General features: G+C 60.6%; 1 protein-coding gene across 4 annotated transcripts in view; it reads right to left on the bottom strand.

Annotated features, from left to right (window-relative positions):
• The window catches only part of ABCG1 (ATP binding cassette subfamily G member 1), a 68,412-nt gene that overhangs the window by 19,054 nt on the left and 31,071 nt on the right, over nt 1-18,287 (bottom strand). The window lies entirely within an intron of this gene.

Genomic DNA, 18,287 nt, shown 5'->3' with positions numbered 1-18,287 from the left:
GTCTGGCCCTACGGGGACTCCGCCGCCTCGTTTTGGACTAAGCAGGTGTCAGGGGGTCTGGTGTCTCCTTCAGGACCCCCAGCACGAGCGTGAGCAGATCTTAACCCGGGCCCACACCACCGGCCACGCCACCTCTGTCCCCGTGATGGTGAGCTAGTGCCTTCATTAATGAAGCGGTCATTACTTCACATTTATTTATAATTTATATACACGTGACTTATTCATGCCAGGTTTGTTCATAAACCGTTGCTTTCTAATTAAATAATTAAAATAGTGTTAATTAATTAATAATTAGGAGTTTATCATTTTGCAGCCACATCGAACTGTTTTGGAGTTCCTGCCAAGTCTCCATCCGAGAATCTCGTAAAAGGGAAAGAACCGCATGTCACAGAGAGTGCGTCCGTCTGCCTCTGAGTAGACTCTTCAACGTGCGACAAACAGTGAAATGGAGGTGGCTGGCCCCCCGGGCGGAGACCCTTCATCCAGACCCATTTCCTCGGTTCTGAGAAATGTGCTCAGAAGGGCCCGTCCCAGGACCTCAGCCATGCCCAGCACTGACAGGGGCCAGGGAGCCCCTCGAGGGGCCCCTCGCTTCAGACTTCCTCCCCAGCCATGTGCTCCCTGCACCCCCAAACCTGCAGGGGGGGTCTTGCCCAGCTGTCTAGTTGTCTCTCACAGATGGGGCACCTCTACGCCGCACCTGTCATCATGTGCCACCTTGATTTGGACAGGGGTCCCCGAGGACGTGTTTAATCAGGCAGAGAGAAGCAGGAAGCTTGTGGCCCCGCGATCTGCCTCATTACCGAGTGCGGCAGCCGCCTGGGGAGATGGGTGCCAGGGGGAGGAGCAGAGGGACACGGAGCAAATCTGGGGGAGGAGCTCCCATGCCGGCCGCTCGGTGTGGGGGACTTAATGGAAGGATCAGAGGGAGACCGGCGCGGGGCAGGGGCTGAGACCCCGCGGCGGAGGGACACGTGGCAAAGCCGGGGGTCGGTCCGGCTTCTCTCTGCAAGGTCAGGCTCCCAGAGCTGCAGGCCTCCTCAGGGACCCGCATGACATCACTGAGCGAATGCTAATCCCAGGCAGGCGTCTGTGCCTTCCCGGCCTGCCGGCGGCGGTTCAGTCGGGGTCGGGGTTACTCCCGAGCAAACCCTCCCTGGAGTCCGTCTTTCTGTGAACCAGTCACCGCCTGAGGATGAGGTGCATCACGGAGATGGCCACCCGGCCATGAGGAGGCCAAGTGCAGTCTGATGTCAGGGGGGCGGCCTTGTGCCCGGGGCTCCGAGAGGCCCCTCTGACATCGCCTGGGGGCTGCCCCTTGGTGTTGGGGTGCACACTAGACACCATAGCACAACTCACACCGGCTGTGACGCCTGTGGCCGGCACGCCGGGACGTACCCCGGGGGTGCGGGAGCAGTGGGTTCGTCTGGCCCTTCCGAGGGGACAGGAGGGCCCACAGGCGTGCAGCCTGCCGCCTTGTCCTTTAGAGCCACCGGCTGCGAGTGTGGATATGCCCACTAACCCTGTGCCGGCTGCATGACCCCCGGCCGGGGGGCACGGCTCGTGAGGACAACGACTCGTGCCTCAGGAGGACGGGCTGGCCGAGGGGTCCCCGTGTGGGACCTGGAGGAGTCAGCGGGTGGAGAAGGCACCAGGCCTGGCTTAGGGCTGTGATTCTTTAATACCAGAAACCTGTTTTTCTTCAGAAAACAAACACACATTTGGGATAGAAGACGCGTAAAAGTGACAGCGGAAACAATAAACCACCAACTGGCCGGCACCCACAGGGGTCTGAGTCCACACTCGGACGTGGGGCTCCCAGTGCGGGGCCGAGGGACCGGGCGCGCCCATTAGAACCGAGTTTGTGAGAGTCCCACGGCACACTCTGTATTTGTGCAGGGAGTTCGTCCTTGGCTGCAGAGCCTTGCACTTGACCCCTTACAGAAATGCGAAGTGCCCGTGAGGCATCCCAGCCCCCCGCCCTCCTTCCCCACCCGAAGCTCGGCCCAGCCCGGTTCCCAGCCTGACGGGGAGGCCGTCTCCTTCGTGTGCCCTGGACACTCGTTGACGTGCGGGCGGGCTCTGCCGCCTCTGGTCCTGGCAGTAAGTCTCCGGGGACCATGGGTGCAGAAACCGCAGGGGGGCAGGGCCACCGGATGCCCCTCGGCCCCCCGCAGCGTGCGGGCAGCCTGTCCCTAAAACAGCTGGGCCAGAGGCCAGACCAAAACCCATAAAACAGAGGAGTGGAGAGACAGAGACAGAGACAGAGACAGAGACAGAGAGGACAGTGCCCCGGGTCCCTCCGTCACGGGCACAAGAGCTCTGCTCAGACCCTGGGTCTTTCCATCTCACAGGAGGCTAGTGCCGCTCTGTCCCCGGGACGCGCTTTGGTGAACGGTGGCAGCAGTGTCCGTCAACACCTACAAGGCTGTGGGGACACACAGCAGCAGAGCCTCACCGGGTCGGGTGGGGGGGGGCCACAGATGTCCCGTTTTGTAGAAATGTGCCCTTGCAGGGCAGGATGGAGGGCAGCCCGGCCCTGGGGCAGGTGCCAGCTCTGGGCGCCCACTCGGGGTGAGCACGGCCCCAGCTTCCTCACGTCTCCCACTCTGTGCCTCACAGCAAGCTGGGGACTAGGCTCCTGGCCACACTTTGCCCTGAGAAGCAAGGGCTCAGAGAGGGCTGCTGCCCTGCCCCAGGCCCCACTGCTCTCCTGCCGCCGGGGCCCCCCGGCAGGACCGCTGCGGGATCTGGGCCACCAGTCCCGCTCCCCCTTGTGGCCCGACTCCCGCTGACTCAGTGCACAGCCCAAGCCACAGGCACCGGCGTTCCGTCCACTACTGTGTGACGCACTTCACAGAGAAAGGGAAGAAAGGACTGGCCTTTCCTCCCCGAGAGACAGGATCCCCTCCGTCGCTGGGGGTCAAGGATGCCACCTGGGTGCTGGCAGCCTGAGATGCCCCAGAAGCTCAGGCCAAAACCTCCTCGCCTGTGCCCCAAGTGCTCGGAGCGGGTCAGACCCTCCCTCAGCCTTCCAGATCTTCATTCCACAAAATGCCCTCAGGTTACAAACAAAAACTGCCCTCCAGGGTGAGGGAGAGGCTTCTGTCGGTTAGGGAGGACTCTCGCCCTGCGTGTAGGAAGGACCCCTCGGCGCACGTGGGAAGACGGGCGTCCTCTGACCCGGACGGACATCCCTAAGGCTCCCTGTCATGACGGCAGCTCCCGCCCTTCAAGCTGGCTGCGCAGGGACAAGGGGCTTCAGCACGTGGCTGGCAGTGCTGGCAGATCCGGGCCTGCCGCCTGCGCCCTCGGGGACCCACTGGGCCCGATCCCGGTTACCTGCGGAGAATAACCAGCAGCTTGTCCCCCAGACTCCTGTGAGCGCTTGCTCAGGCTGCATTTAACAAGCTGTGGTTTTTCAGAACCAGAGGCTGTTTCTAGAGAGGTTCCCAGGGTCCGTCCCGGGGGTGGTCTCCGAGCCCAGGGACAACAAGGGCGTGCTGTCTCCCCGGGTGGGGGCGGAGGAGGGCGCCCTCAGAAAAGGGGCTCCTGCCACGCTGGTCTGAAGGTCAAGTGCCACCTGACAGTGCAGGGCGCGGACCCCGCCGGGGACAGGGACACACGTGCCGCAAAAGTGACTGTGCACGAGGGGTTCCCATGCAGGCAGCTCTGCGGAGAGTGCTAAGGGGCGGCCCTCCTGGTCTTGCTCGCTCATTCTGGACCTCGGCCGCTGGCTGTGCCCACAGGATAAGCCACCGACGCCCCTGCTTTGCTGCAGAAGCAAATGGGCGTGGCCGTGTTCCAGCAGACCTTACAGTCGGAGGAGGCAGGCGGCTTCTGTGGTTTGTGACCTTGTTCTAGAACTCTGGAGCCGTGACTGGCCTGACACCAGAGGCGGCTGGACTCCCGCCAAATCATTCTCTCGGGCAGGTGCACCTGCCAGGCTGCGGGAGGACTAGGTACGGCTGGGGTGCACCTGCTCTAGGGGAGAACGGGGAAGCTGAGGCAGCTCTGAGCGGGAACGAGCTTCATTCTACACCCGGGAGCCAGAGGGCGCTGGCCCAGACCCGCCTCAGTAGCACAAGACTGCCTGTCGGGGTGCCCGGGGGTGGGGGCACGAGGGTCCCGGCTGCATGTCACACTCAGACTCTCCATGGTGCCATCTTAACCAGGAAGCCACGCTGCCACTGCAAGGGGGGGGTCCCCCGGGGCCACGGCCTCCAGAGCCACCCCCAGGGCTGCCTCCTCACAGGCCCTCAGGGCCGCTGCTCCACGGGAGCCTGAGGAAAGGTGACCTGACGGCCCATTCTCTGACAGAACGTTCTAGTCCCTGTCTCCAAAGCTCACCCAGGATCACTAGGAAAACGTTCGTTCAAAGCAGCCCCCAGCTGTGACTCCCAGGGTGGTTTTCAGGCCTCGAGTGTTGGGGGTTCGGGGTGGGGTTCTGGGGAGAGGGAGGGAGGAGGGATGGAGGGATGGAGGCTGGGGGAGGGAGGAAGGGAGGGGGTGAGGCAGGGATGCGGGGATATGTGCGAGAGGACGGAACACTAGCTTCCACAGAAGTCCACACCCTAATCCTCAGCATCTGTGTTACGTCGCAGATGGGATTAAATGAAGGGTCTTGAGATGGCGGTATTATCCAGGATTACCTGGGCAGGCTCAAAGTAATCACAGGGTTTTCCAAGGGAAGGTGGGGGACAGGCGAGCCAGAGGCAGTCCTGGAGCTACGGCCAAGGACGCAGAGCCTGGAGACAGAAAGAAGCGCCCCCTGTTGCTCTGAAGATGGGGGAGAGGCCAGGAGTGCAGCCTCTGGATGCCAGGAAGGGCAAGGAAAGGATTCTTTCTGGAAGTCTCCAGAAGGAAAGCAGCCTTGATTTTGGGCTCCTAACACCCCAAACTTGAAGACAATCCCCGTGTGCTGTCTGAAGCCACCAGGTCTGTAGCGCTTGTAGGTCAACGCCAGGATGCCCGTCCACTCCACCCGCCACACTCAGCCTGCGCCTGGGTGCTGCCTGTGCGGCCGCGCCCCCCGGGGACCGCGTCCCTCCTCTGCGGACACGATGGACTGGCCAGCGAGCCCCCGAAGCGCAGCTTGAGGGACGGTCCTAGCCCTGGGAAGGACACCCGGGCTGTTCTAGAGGAGATGAAGGGCAGCACCTGGCAGATCTAGAACGAGCATTCCAGCGTCATTCTGACTTTCTCGGGTAGTCCCTGTGGCACAAAGCCTGGTTAGAACACGTCCCCAGTGCAGACTTTTCATGATGAGGCTAAAGGGGCAGATCAAACTTTGCAATTAAATGCGAACGGAAAAACAAGGAGAGGGAAGGGCAAGGTGATGGGCGGCGGCCGAGGGTCCCTCCAGCTGTGCTCACAACAGGCCGCCGACCGGTCCTGGCCTCCGTTTCCCCAGAGTAAAGCCTGGTCTGGCACTAGAGTCCTCTGGACGTGAGTCACACGTGGCTTTCTTTCCCCAGACAACCAAACGGTAGCCGGGGGTTATGTGCGGTTCCCGCTGAAACAGAAAACAGGTCTGGAGACAGGGCGGCCCCCTGCACGCGCCATGCTCGGCGAGTGTGTGCGGTGGAGGCCAGACCTGCGCTCATCATCACGCGGAGCCCGACACCGATCCTCCCCTCAGTCTGGGCAGGTGCTTCCCTTCACACAGATGCTCATCAGCTTGAAATAATGACACCGAAAAAGAAAGGAGCCCCAAGCAGATTAGAAAGACCCAGGTAATCAACACAGATCTATTTTTGTTGACTATCTTTAAATAGATGTGATTTTACTACAGATCTTCTCTGTGGTAAAATTTTGCACAGCGAACTCCCGGAATCCCAGAGCAAGTCATTTTCCAGCTGTGCCAGGCAAGACCCTCGCCAGCCAGTCCCTGAGACCACACACAGCATGACGCCCCGTTCCCCAGAACCGTATTTCCTTGACGCTTTGTCTTCTCCGCCATGGGGGACAGACACAGTCAGACGTTCCTACCCAACTGATGAAGATCAACGGCGAAGCACGCAATGTGAAAATGACGGCAATCCAAAGATGGGGTGATCGGGATCGTACCGAGACACGCCAGATCCTTCTCGGTGTTCGGAACAGCGAACCACTGGAAGGCTGGAGAGGGGAGCAGGTGCGGCACAGAGAAGGCTTCTGCGTTCCGGGGTGGGGGGCTGGCTCTGGGGGTCACAGTGTGGATCCAGAGCTCTGATGGCTCCCGGCACACCGAAGTGTAGATGTCTCCCGTGCACAGAGCCCGCAAGCACGTGCTCCCTCCTTGCGTGGGCGTGAGGGCCGGCTCAGTCAAATCCCACATCATGTGAAGGTCTCCCTTGCCCCTACTTTAAACACATTCTCGTGAGGTCTCAGATGTTGGCATCAGCCTCACAGTGGCTCTGAGCGCCGACGTGGTAGTGCGGCCCACAGATGGCCGTGGCCCCAGGTGACCCACGTGACCTGGGTGATGGGAAGTGGTGTCCCGGTTAATACCCCAGTGGGGTTCTCTGAGACGCCGACCCGCTGAGATAGCCGTGGGGCGGGGAGGCATGAGCGGGCCCGGGACAGACACCCCGATTTAACCAGGGGGATGGCAGTGCCCGGCCACCAGTCCTGGAGCCTGGCAGGCAGTGCCTGCTGTCCCCTGGGGCCTCGTGCACAGCAGCGAAAACCCCACGGGCCCTGCTGGCGAGACAGACAGGATCCTGCCACAGACACCGTCAGCATCTTTCCTGCATAGCCGTCCCGGCCTGTTGGGGGCAAAGCCCTCTGCATGTGTCACTGAATCAGCCACAGCGATCCCAGAAGCCCGGGGAGGGAATGAGGGTCAGAGGAGGGGACCGAAGCTTACAGCGGCCGAGCCACCTGCCCCGGACACACCGGGAGGAAGCGTCCGGATCCAGATCCAAGTGAGGGCCACCCCCTTCTCAGTGTTTACTGCTGCTCTGGAGACGGGGAGGGGGCACCCGGTGACCAGGCCCCAGCCAGCCCGCCTTGGGGGCGTCAGCACACGGGCCGGAGGACAAAGCTGAGTATCTGCCAAATGACAAAAGTTCTCAAAAACCATCCTTCTCCCGGATCCACCGTAGAATCCGTCAGGGCATGAAGTCGTCGCATCGGAAGGAAACAACCGACATGTGTTCCGTGACTGAAGAGCAGGAATCAGGGGGACGGGAAGAACTTGAGGTGAAATCGGGTTCCCTCCCGAAACCACTGGGGAGCCCGAGCTGCGATGAGAGGGCACGAGTGACGCGCGCCGACCAGGGTGAGGCCAGAGTCTCCGAGTCCCTCGGCCACGTCTGCGGGTCCCCGCCCGGAGTGTGAGCGGCTCATAGGCCAGATGCCGACGGCGCTTCAGCGGCCCCGCCCTCCCTGTGACCCGCGTCTGCACGGGTCCTCACTGCAGGACACCGCCGCGCACCCACGGCTGTGCACACGCACTGGACGCACACCCCAGGTCCCAGCATGGACACATGCACATGCACACTCCCACCCCGCCACACACGCACACTCACACACATGCACACTCACACACGCACACTCACACACCCCTACATGTGCACACCACACCCCTCCACACACACGCACACATGCATGCACACCCACACCCCACCACGCACACACACACACGAATACTCACACCCCCCACACATGCACACCCACACCCCAACACACACACACGCACACTCACACCCACACCCCACCATACACGCACACACTCACACACATGCATACTCACACCCACATACTCCAAATGTACACACACACCCCTACACATGCACACCCCCACCCCACCACACACACATGCACACTCCCACCCCACCACACACATGCACACTCACACCCCACCACACACACATGCACACTCACACCCCACTAGCCACACACACTCTCACACCCCGCCACACACACCCCACCATGTATACACACATCACACACACGCACACACCACACACGCACATGCACAGACACATGCACACACACGCGCACACGTGCACACACCCCAGCGCACGGGGGCACCGGCGGTGGGACGGCCCCGCCCTGGCACAGGCACTAAGCACCGGACTGGAGTCCTTTCCATCTGCCTGCCAGGCCTGAAGCAGGCTTTTATCACCGTGTTATTTTTACACTTCTAAAAGCAGAACTGGTCTTTTTCACACACTTCTAAACCTGGCTGGAACAATGAAGAAAAAGTCCTTCGAATTATTTAAATGATGCCGGCAGTGCCAACAAGGGCGCCAAACAAGCCGCAAGCACCACACCGGCCTCGCCTGGATCCAGCGCCCAGCACCCGGCTTCCGCGGCCGCCGCAGACTTGCAGACTTCTCTCTGGAGACCAGCCCACCTCCCTCTCCCCCCCACCTCTCCCCTCCGGATCTTCCCCTTCCCTCTTCCACCCTGTCCCCTCCTCCCCCTCCTCCCCCTTCCTCCTCTCTCCCTCTCCCTCTCCTCTTCTCACTACTCTGGGCCCGGGAGCTAAAAGGAGCTCTTGTTGAAACTGTCTCATTCCCAGGCCCTCCCCTCCCTCTCCAGGAGGAACCTCAGGGCACGAAGGACAGAACTCCACGTTCCTATAAATCCAGACATTTCGTTCTTAGCCCCTCTGCTTCTTCCCTCCAACACCCAAGGGTCTTCACACCCAGGCCTCGGTTTCCTCATTAAGGGGCAAGGCCATACCCACAAACCAAACCTCTGTCTCCTATGTCACGCACTTTCTGAAACGGTAGGACGGCTCTTGACACGGCAGCAGCAGCAGGACCCAGGCCAGGAAGATGGGCTCAGTCACAGGAACACGGGTCTGCACGCGAGGTGGGGGAGGGCTTCCAAGAGGTCACCGTGGGTCCCCGTGCAAACAGCACGCCCCCCTCTCTACGAGCCCAGTGAGTACTGCGGGGGCAAGTCCGGTCTGGCTTCAGCACAGCCGGCTTAACCCACCCGACTGTGCCCGTGACCGTCTACCGCTGGTCCCACGGAGTCGGACAGCAGACAAAGCGGCGAGCTCTCCGAGGGCTCTCCTCCGGGCGTGACTTTCACGGACTCAGAATGGTCATCTGGCCACAGTTCAGGACGCCTTCCCACCCTCCCTCCCGAGGGAGCCTCTCTGGTGGTTCATAGGCCCTGTTCCATGGTCTCCCTCGCCGCCCCTCTCCCCTGTCTGTCTGTCCATCTGCCGCCCCAGCCCCGGCCCTCCCAGGCTCCCCTCTGCCCGGCTCTAGGCTGAAGCAGCTCCCGCGTTCCTCCGGCCGGCTTGGATCTAAGGATTTTAAACCGCCCTGAAGAACAATCACATCAATAAATACCCTGGGCGACGGCTATCAGGGTCCGGCAAGCGCCCCAGGGGGGCGCATGCGCCCCGTCTGACCTCCCGCTCTAGCAGAAAGGGTGGTCTGTCATTTTATACCGTGCCTGCCCAGCGCAGGGTCCCCGCCTGTCCCTCAAAGCCAAGTGACTCTGCACCTCAGAGGACAGGAGTGGATCTGAGTTGAAGTGAGTTCCCAGGCAGCCAGCGTTAGCACCATGGGGTTCCGTCCAGCTCCCCTCTGCGCAGGGCTTTTGGCCTGAAGGGGGGGGCAGATATTGACACCCAGGAGGGTCAAATGAGAGCCTTTCTCCCCAAAGGAGTCCTCAAGTGGAGGGCTCTGGGCAAGAAAACCACGAAGGGGGCATCTTCCTGGGCCTTGCTGGGCTGGGCCCGTGTGGCTGGGACCCCTCCCCGCCTCCCCCAGTGGCCAGGGCCGTTTTCCCCACGCGAGCGCCAGCTCATCCTGTCGGTCCTGTGACCTGCTCTGGGCACCCGCCCTTGGAGATGCCGCCTGACCCGGTCTCTGTGTGTGTGCACCACCCACGTCCTCTGCTAACGTGCCCCACACCAGCTCCGGCGTCTCCCACGGGAGTCGTGAGCAGCCCTGGACTCGGGGCATGGCGGAGGCTCTCCCCAGGGACCCGCTGCCCCCAGGCTGGGATCCGGATCCCAGCATCCGGAAGCTCCCGCCACGGCCCTCCCCGCCTGTCAAGGCTGCACGCAGGCCTGCGGGGACCCTGGGAGCCCGGGACCCTCCGCTGACAGCCGCGGGCACGAAGATTCTTCTTTCCACCGCCAGCCCCATGCAGCAGCCTCCCGGCACCCACCTCGCTCTCCGCCACCACCTCCTGCCGGGGTGACGTCGGGAAGAGGGCTTCCCTCCAATGACTTCCCCAGGAGGCAGCGGTCACTGAGCTTCAGGAGAAGGGACAGCCACCTCCCCCCCCCTCCGTGGTCACCGCACCAGGAAGCTGCCTCCCCAGTCCTGCAGCAGCTCTTCTGGGAGTAACGGTCCTCGGGACACATTTCACAACTGGATGACGTTCACGGCATCTTCCGTCAAAGAAACGTCACAGTACAACTCAGACCAAGGCCACACACTCTCAGAAAAGGCACAGTTGAGACGCCCAGACAGGACAAGCTGCAAGTGTAGCCACATTTCCCCATCAGCCAGGCTGGACCCCAAAACTCGTCACAGGTGCCCGAGCTCTGTGCTCATCTTAGGCCTCGAGGCTCCCCAGCCCCACCGGACCATCCATGCTTAGCAAGGACTACTTAAGGGAAGTCACAGTTACCACACGGATCTATCCAATGACTGCTTCTCCATCCCAAGTTCAAACTCTGAAGGGGAGAGGAGAAACAAAGCCCAAATCAGCACGTGTGCAATTGCACGCACACAGAGCTCTGGGCGGCTTCCAGGAGCGCGGCGCGGCACTGCTGACTGCTGCTGGGCCCTGTTCCCCTCCCCGATGCTCACGTGGATGGCACTTCCCAAACAGGAAATGGCAGCCAACAGCTCGGTCTCCCGCAGGTCCCCGGGGCAGAGCTGGAGAATGAGCCCAGCCCCTGGCCACCCTGTGTGGCCGCATCTGAGACCCGCTCTGGGGACAGCGTCAGAAGACGTAGGTCAGAGGACCCGCTAAGCTAGGGATGCTACTGACTGCACCTGCTTCGTGAACTGTCTGTCACTGCGGTTCTAGGCCCACGGCCCTGAGGAGGATGCCCACACACAGACTCAGGCTTGACCCTCATCCTACAGACCCCTCAGACTCCCTGAGGAAAAGCACGGTGTCCTCTGGGCCACTGGGGAGCCTCTCAGGTCTCTGTCTGGACGGGGATGGTCTCCCTCCAGGACCACCTCGGTGTGCCCAGGCCTAGGGGTCCAGGCCTTCCTGCCACAACTGGGCACTACCAGGCCCATCCCCCACCCCCAGTGATGAAACTCAGCTTCCCCTGCATGCCAGGCCAGTCTGCGGGGGCCTCCCGAACATGCCTTGGCTGGTGTATTTCATCCCAGAGACTGTCCCCCACCCCGTGCCGGCTCCATGCGGGAGTGGCCAGTGGCATGGCCCCTGGAGGAGAGGGACCCTTACAGGGCGACTGGTCATAGCTCAGGTCCTAAATCCACCCTCTGTCTTCTTGTCTCTGAAGTGGGAATAACCACACCACACCTTGCTGCCACCAGGGGCCGCTTGGAAGATGAAGGAGGCGAGCACTGCGGGGGGCGTCTGGGGCTGGGCCAGGCCTCGGGGAACACAGCCCTCGCCCTCCACAACCACATCGCCTTCTCCTCCTTGTTCCACTTGCTGACTCGTCAAGGCAGTAGGCGTGGAGGTAGCCCGGTCAGACCCCACTCCTGCCTTCCTCCTGGCTCTCCACCTGCCGGGAGAGGGCCACGCGGTCCCTCAGGGGCAGGGCCGGGTGTCCTTGGGGCGAGGCGGCGGCGCAGCAGCAGAAGTCAGAGCCTCAGTGATATTGTTGTCATCATGTTGCTGTCGCTCCGTTTTTAGTTCTGCCCTCACGTCCCCTGCAGGGGACACCCTTGAAGTGGCCCTCCTGGGTCCACACGGCACCCGTCCATCCCTCGGCCTGGCTCCCGACCAAACCTCCAACCAATAAGGCATGGTTCGAGGACAGAATTGCAGGAGACACAAGGCTAAGGGTTACTGCAGTTTGGGGAGCACAGGACCCAGAGGCAGCCAGCTCCAGGGCACCACGCGGCACATGCTGGCACCCCAAGAACGAAACTCCAGGGACCACGGGTGGCCACAGGAGAACTGACGAGCTGGTCAGAGAGGCGGCGCTGCCCCGGGTGGCCTGACTCGTTCCCGGGATGCCCCGGGCGCACCTTCAGCGCCCACTTCCCAGGAGTGCCCCCGCATGCAGCCGCCTGCCCCTGGGCAGCCTGGAGTCCTCCCCAGTGAGCAGCACACCCCACGGCCCCCACAGAACAGAGAAAAGGGGGTGCCCAGCGGGACAGGGGGAGCAAGCTGGGCTTGAATCTGGCTCCTGCCCATTTAAATGCCTTCAGAATGTGACCAGACGTGCCACGGTCCGCCAGGTCCCTGGTCAGCAGCGGGCAGGATTCGCTAAGGGGAAAGGCCGCCTGGCCAAGCAGGCCTCATCGCCTTCTTCCAGGTCTCTCTCCTCCTGTGTCTTCCCTTTCTGTGGTCCCCTGGGACCCCCAATCCCTGGCTCACGGGTCAGAACCCCACTCCACGTCACAGACACGCACACGCCACCCTCCCTCAGCGGGAGCCCTCCACCCATCCCTTCTGTTTTTTCCTGTCTTGACTGCGGACCGCTTCAGTTATGGGGGGATGGGGACCCCAGCAGCCCCGGCTTCTGGGCTCCCTGGGCCTGGACACCGTTCCACGCTCCCACGCAGACTAACCCGGTGGATTCCCACACGACCCTGTGTGGTACGCACTTTTAATACACCCACTTTACAGGTGAGAACACTGAGGCACGGAGAGCTAAAGTAACCTTCCTGGAGTCCCCAGGCCAGCGGCTGGGAAGTCAGAACTTAAAACACAAGGCCTGGTCCTGAGTGGCTCTGTGCTGCTCACTCCCTCTCTGCGCAGAGGGAAGGAAAAGAAACGAATCCTCACGTGCCCACCGCCCAGCCGAGGAGACACAGGGTCTGCTGTGCCCCGTGCCCTCCTGGGGTCCGCACACTCTGCGGGCCACAGCCGGTCTCCTTGCAGCACACAGACTGGTCGGGTGGCCACCTCGGAGGCCCAGCTCCGTCCCCGGACAGCATTACCCTTCCCCAACCTCGGGGTCGGGACACCACGCCAGGCGCTCATCCGGGCTCTGACCCCCTTCCCTCCTGGGCAGCCGGGCTCCTGACACACATTCTGTCCCCCGCCCCTGCCTCCTCACAAGGGGGTGGTGCCCACCCCAGTTTCCAGAGCCCTGCCCCTGTCTCATTCCCATCTCTGGGGACCCCCTGCCTGGGTAAGTTCCTCTCCCCTCAAGGGCCATACATTCTCCACGTTTTTCCTCCCCAAGACTTAGCAAAAATACTTTGCTTATAACAGGTAATTAGTAACAAATTTGATGAATGATGAATAGATGCTTTATCCCTTGTTTTGAACATGGGGAAGATCTCCAGTATTTTCTACCCTGAAAATGACTCAAATGGGGAAAGAAGCAAACTCCCCAAGAAACAGAAAAAGGGTCGACTAGAAATTGTTTCTCCAGAGTATATAACACCTCACATTTCCTTTTTTTTTTTTTTAATGTTTATTTTTGAGAGAGGGAGAGACAGAGCCCAAGCAGAGGAGGGGCAGAGAGAGAGAGGGAGATACAGAATCTGAAGCAGCTCCAGGCTCCGAGCTGTCAGCACAGAGCCCAATGCGGGGCTCGAACTCACGAACTGTGAGACCATGACCTGAGCTGAAGTCGGACGCTTAACCGACTCAGCCCCCCAGGCGCCCCTACACCTCACATTTCTTACCTTAGCTGTCCCTGTCTAATTTAAGCAGGAAAGGGTTTCCCTAGTATAGTTTAAAAATCATGGTCAAGTTTACAATCTTGTGATGCTAGGTTTTTGCTTCCCTCCCCTCTCTCCCCGCCTCTTATCCTAAGCCGGTTACGTGAGCCTTCAGTGCTGATAGTAAAAAGCAACAATATATCAGCTTCTCACCTAGAGCGGAATAAATACATGCACCTGAGAGACAGACGTAGATGTGGCAGCGATAGTGTCTGATCTCAAAAGCTGATTTATCTTAGACCAAACTCTGTCGACCCAGGCCTTATTTCTCTGGAGAACTGGATCCTGTGATTCTTTAAGTTCTTTTCCTGACATCTAAGATGAATCCTTCGTGTATGTGTCACAGACAGGAGCGCGCACACCTGCTTGTGCGGCTGCGCCTAGAGATCCCGTCTCTGACTTTCTGTAGGCAACGTCAGGAACAAGAAGCGGCAGAAAACTCCTGAGGCCGTCCGTTCCTGTCCATCAGGGGCCAGAGGCCGCCTCGCCACCTTCTCTCAGCCACGGCAGCTCTGTTTACACATCTTGCACTGAACTGAGGCTACATTGTGAAAATATTCATAACCAGGGAATTAACTGTAACAATGTCACAAGTGAAAAAGTTCCCAAGAGTAAAACATCCTTTTTAAGACCTCTTTAAATTCCATTGATGACTCTTTTTTCTCTTAAGAAACTGCCTTATATATCCAGCCTCTGTCAATGTTTATTTTTGAGAGAGAGAGAGAGAGAGAGAGACAGACAGACAGACAGACAGAATCAGAAGCAGGCTCCAGGCTCTGAGCTGTCAGCACAGAACCCGACGCAGGGCTTGAACCCACAGACTGTGAGATCATGACCTGAGCCGAAGTCAGACGCTCAACAGACTGAGCCACCCAGGTGTCCCTATAACCTCTGTCAAAATTCCCACATTCACTCCTTCAAAGTGCGTGGATGGCCAGGTCGCACAGCACTAGGCTGGCACACGCAGACGCGGTGAGCCACCCAGGGGGTCAGGATCATTGCCTGTGTCACTGTCACTCCTCCTTGGCCCACCCTGGGTTCTCTGGGGCCTTCTGCCCAGGCCACCGTCCCTGACCTAATTCCTGGATGTTCCCAGGGAGAAGAGGAACAGGCCTGGGTCCCCCGATGCTTGGCCTCAGGGTCCCACCGAGACACTCGCTCGGCTGTGGAGCTGCACCAGGAGGGCGGAGGCCAGGCACGGACCAGTGGATGCCTGAATTACCTGGTTTCCCCCGCAGGTCGGCCCACCTGGCCTGGCCGCGCCCCAGCCCTGAGATGCTCCCCCTTCTGCCAGCCTCATGGCCTCTCCACGCCTCCCCCAGTCTTTGCTTCTGCCCTGCCGTCTGCCCTGCCCTCTCCTTGTGCCCCGCGAGGGCCCTCGTCTGTGTGCGGATGCAGGACGCCAGGTGAGCCCCAGCTTGCAAGTGCAAGGACCCCACTCTCCACGAGAGCGCTTGCCGCGCGGTGAGGCAAACCGGGGTGGAGTCCGTTTCCCTCCCTCAGTAACCCCCTTAGAGGCACCGAACGCCTGAGGTCAGCTGGGGAGGCGTGTCATTTTCCAGCTCCTTCTAAGTGTTATGACACCAAAATCCGAACCAACGGTTTCTTTATAAACCAAGCATATCCACAAGCCAACAGAAAGGCTCAAACTTTTACGTAGATCCCATTTTCGTGGGTCCCTCCATCTACGACGTCCCGAAAAGTCTTCAGAGGCTCAAGTTTGCTTCATCCTCTGCTTGGACACAAAGCGCGGGCATCCAGAATTTACGGGAGGAAACACCAGGGGTCCGGAGGCAGCCCTAGGGGTACAGACTCAGCAAACGGAGCTCGCAGGCTGGCTCTGAACTGCAGCAGGTGTCTGGGACACAGAGCCGGGGCAGTGACCGTGGGACCCGGGACCCTGCGAGGCACAGGGTCTCTGAGCTCAGAAGTCACCCTCAGCCAGCCGGTCGGGAAATGAGAGCGTGCACACTCCTGGGTTCTGCATGCGCCCCGCATGACTCCTGCCACGTCGACACCCCTCTGCGAGCCCCCAGGTCTGCAGGCGTGGGGCTTTCCCTGCCGAGGTTATGCGGCCTGTGAAGGCCGTTCCCCCTCGGCAAAGGTCCCTGCCGGTTCTCAGCCACCGGAGCTACTTTGGTTGCAGAGTCTACTATTTGGTGGCGGGGCAATGGAAGTCCTGTAAACAGCACCCGCCCCGCAGCACGGAGGCGAAAAGCCTTGGAACCGCTCCCGCTCCCGCTCCCACCACCAGGGCCACCTCCGTGCTCCACGGGTGACGTTTTAAAATGCACGCGTTACCGTCCGGCGATTCAGAATCCACCATCTGTGAGACGAGGAAGACGCTCAAGCTATTTGCCAGAAAGGGAACAGGGATTGCAAAGTAAGAGAGCCGACGACGGGAACGGGGTGCATGAGAGAACAAGACCGGGGGGGGCCTTTCCTGCGCCCGGTTACTGGCAAAGCAACGGCCACGCCAACCGCGGTGCTTCTCCCCAAGTCCCTGGAGCCGGTGCCGAGGACTGCGGAAAGGTGACCTTATTCTGCGGGGACCACGTGTTACTCAACACCGACAGATGGCTCAGGTAGGCTCACGCGGGGACCCTGCGCCGGGAGGGGATCGGAGAAGCCCCAGGTCTGCTGGCCCCTGCTGAGTCCCCGTGAGCCCCCGTGTCCACTCGGGCCGTGCCCCTGCCCCCAGCCGACCTCAGGCTCCAGCTTCTACATATGATTTTGCTGCTGACAGCGATGTTTTAGCCAGAAGGGAGGAATTTTTCCATTCGTCAAAGACGAGGCGGGTTTACAGATGAAGAAAGAGAAGGACCAGGTTGGAAGTGAGCTCCTCTGTGCTCCTGCTGAGATCCTGCAGCAGACCCCGGGCCCTTTGCACGGCCCGCTTCCCAGATTTCACAAAGGAACTGGCCGGTGGACAAGTCCAACCATGTTAGGGATCAAAACAGCTTTCTTTGTGGGCTTGAACAAGCTTTACAAACAAGCAGGAAGAAACCTTATCTTCTTTATCCCACACAGGTGATGCCTCAAAGCAGAGAGCGCTCACACACACACACACACACACACACACACGGGGTATCTAAAATACCATTCTCTAGATGAGAGAGAGATAAAAATACAATGTGTATTCTCTTGGATAAGGTGGAATCCCAGCACTCCCACTCTGTTATCCCAGTGGAGGGGGGCGGACAGGCTCCCCAAGTCCACGGCGGGGCTCGGGGGCCCGGGCCCGGCCCTGCGCTGCACGTAGAGCCGTCCCTGCACCAGCGCCTCCTGGTTGAATTCAGCGATCTCAGAGCGCGGCCCCTGGGCCGGCGGCGGCAGCGGCCACTCATAGGGACGAGCCGTCCTCGCCCGCCCCCGGTGCTGGGTCCCATGCTCTGGACGGCACCGGCTCCTGCGTTTCGTGGGCCTCGCCGCCACGCTGCTGCTCGCTCCTCCGACTGCCTCACTCGTGTCCCTTCAGCCTCTGGAGATGCGAACACACAAACCAAACCACACAGAGGCAGCCTGTCCTCCATCCGCTGTGAGGGCCCGTGTGGGAGGCATAGGAGCTAGAGAAACCCCAGCTGGGCGAATTCTTAGGAAAACAAACAAACAAACAATAGGAATAAAGCTTTTAATAATTAAAGAAAAAAAGACATGAGGAAATGAAGATGTCCCGAAAGGCCAGCAATCTCCAGCAGCCAACACACCCCGTGGCCCACGTCCTTGGACCCCTGCCTGGGTCTGATAGCAGAGCCCAGGCTCCCGCCCCCCACAGCACCCTCCCTCTGGCTGCACTGTTAAAAAAAAAAAAAGCCAGTGTCCCCTAACGGAAACTCAGAAGGTCAAAATAGAGTAGAAAGAACAGCACACGGCTTGGTAATTTTGCTCCGAAGAAAATGCACCGAGGAGTCTGCCTGAGCACCGGCCCGTGTCTCCGAGGGGCATCTCACCGCAGGGCGCTCCCAACACAATGAAGTTTCTTAGGAAACACTGCACAATGCCCATGGATTCTCAAACCCCTGACCAGAGACACGGTCCCCCCTTTCTGGGTGACGACGAGCTCATCGATTCAAGAACAAAGTATGCTCACTTCTCACGGGTTTGCATGAGAGCTGGTGGCCTGGCGTCCTGAGAGGCAGCCACCCTGGGAGGCGGGCAAAGCTGTCGTAGTGTGTGTGCAGATGCCAGGTGGCCGGAGCGGCCCTCCCTGGCCCCCCTGGCCCCCTGGCTCCCCCTGGCCCCCTGGTCCCCCCGATCCCCCCTGGTCCCCCCTGATCCTCCCTGGTCCTCCCTGGTCCCCCCTGGCCCCCTTGGCCCCCCCGGCCCCCCTGGCTCCCCCTGGCCCCCTGGTCCCCCCTGGTCCTCCCTGGCTCCCCCTGGCTTCCCCTGGCCCCCTGGTCCTCCCTGGTCTCCCCTGGTCCCCCCTGGCCCCCCCGGTCCCCCCGGCTCCCCCTGGCCCCCTGGTCCCCCCTGGTCCTCCCTGGTCCC

The sequence above is a fragment of the Suricata suricatta genome, chromosome 5 (assembly GCF_006229205.1).
Source record: "Suricata suricatta isolate VVHF042 chromosome 5, meerkat_22Aug2017_6uvM2_HiC, whole genome shotgun sequence".
NCBI classification, from domain to species: Eukaryota; Metazoa; Chordata; class Mammalia; order Carnivora; family Herpestidae; genus Suricata; species Suricata suricatta.
This window is presented reverse-complemented; position numbering and strand designations above follow the sequence as displayed.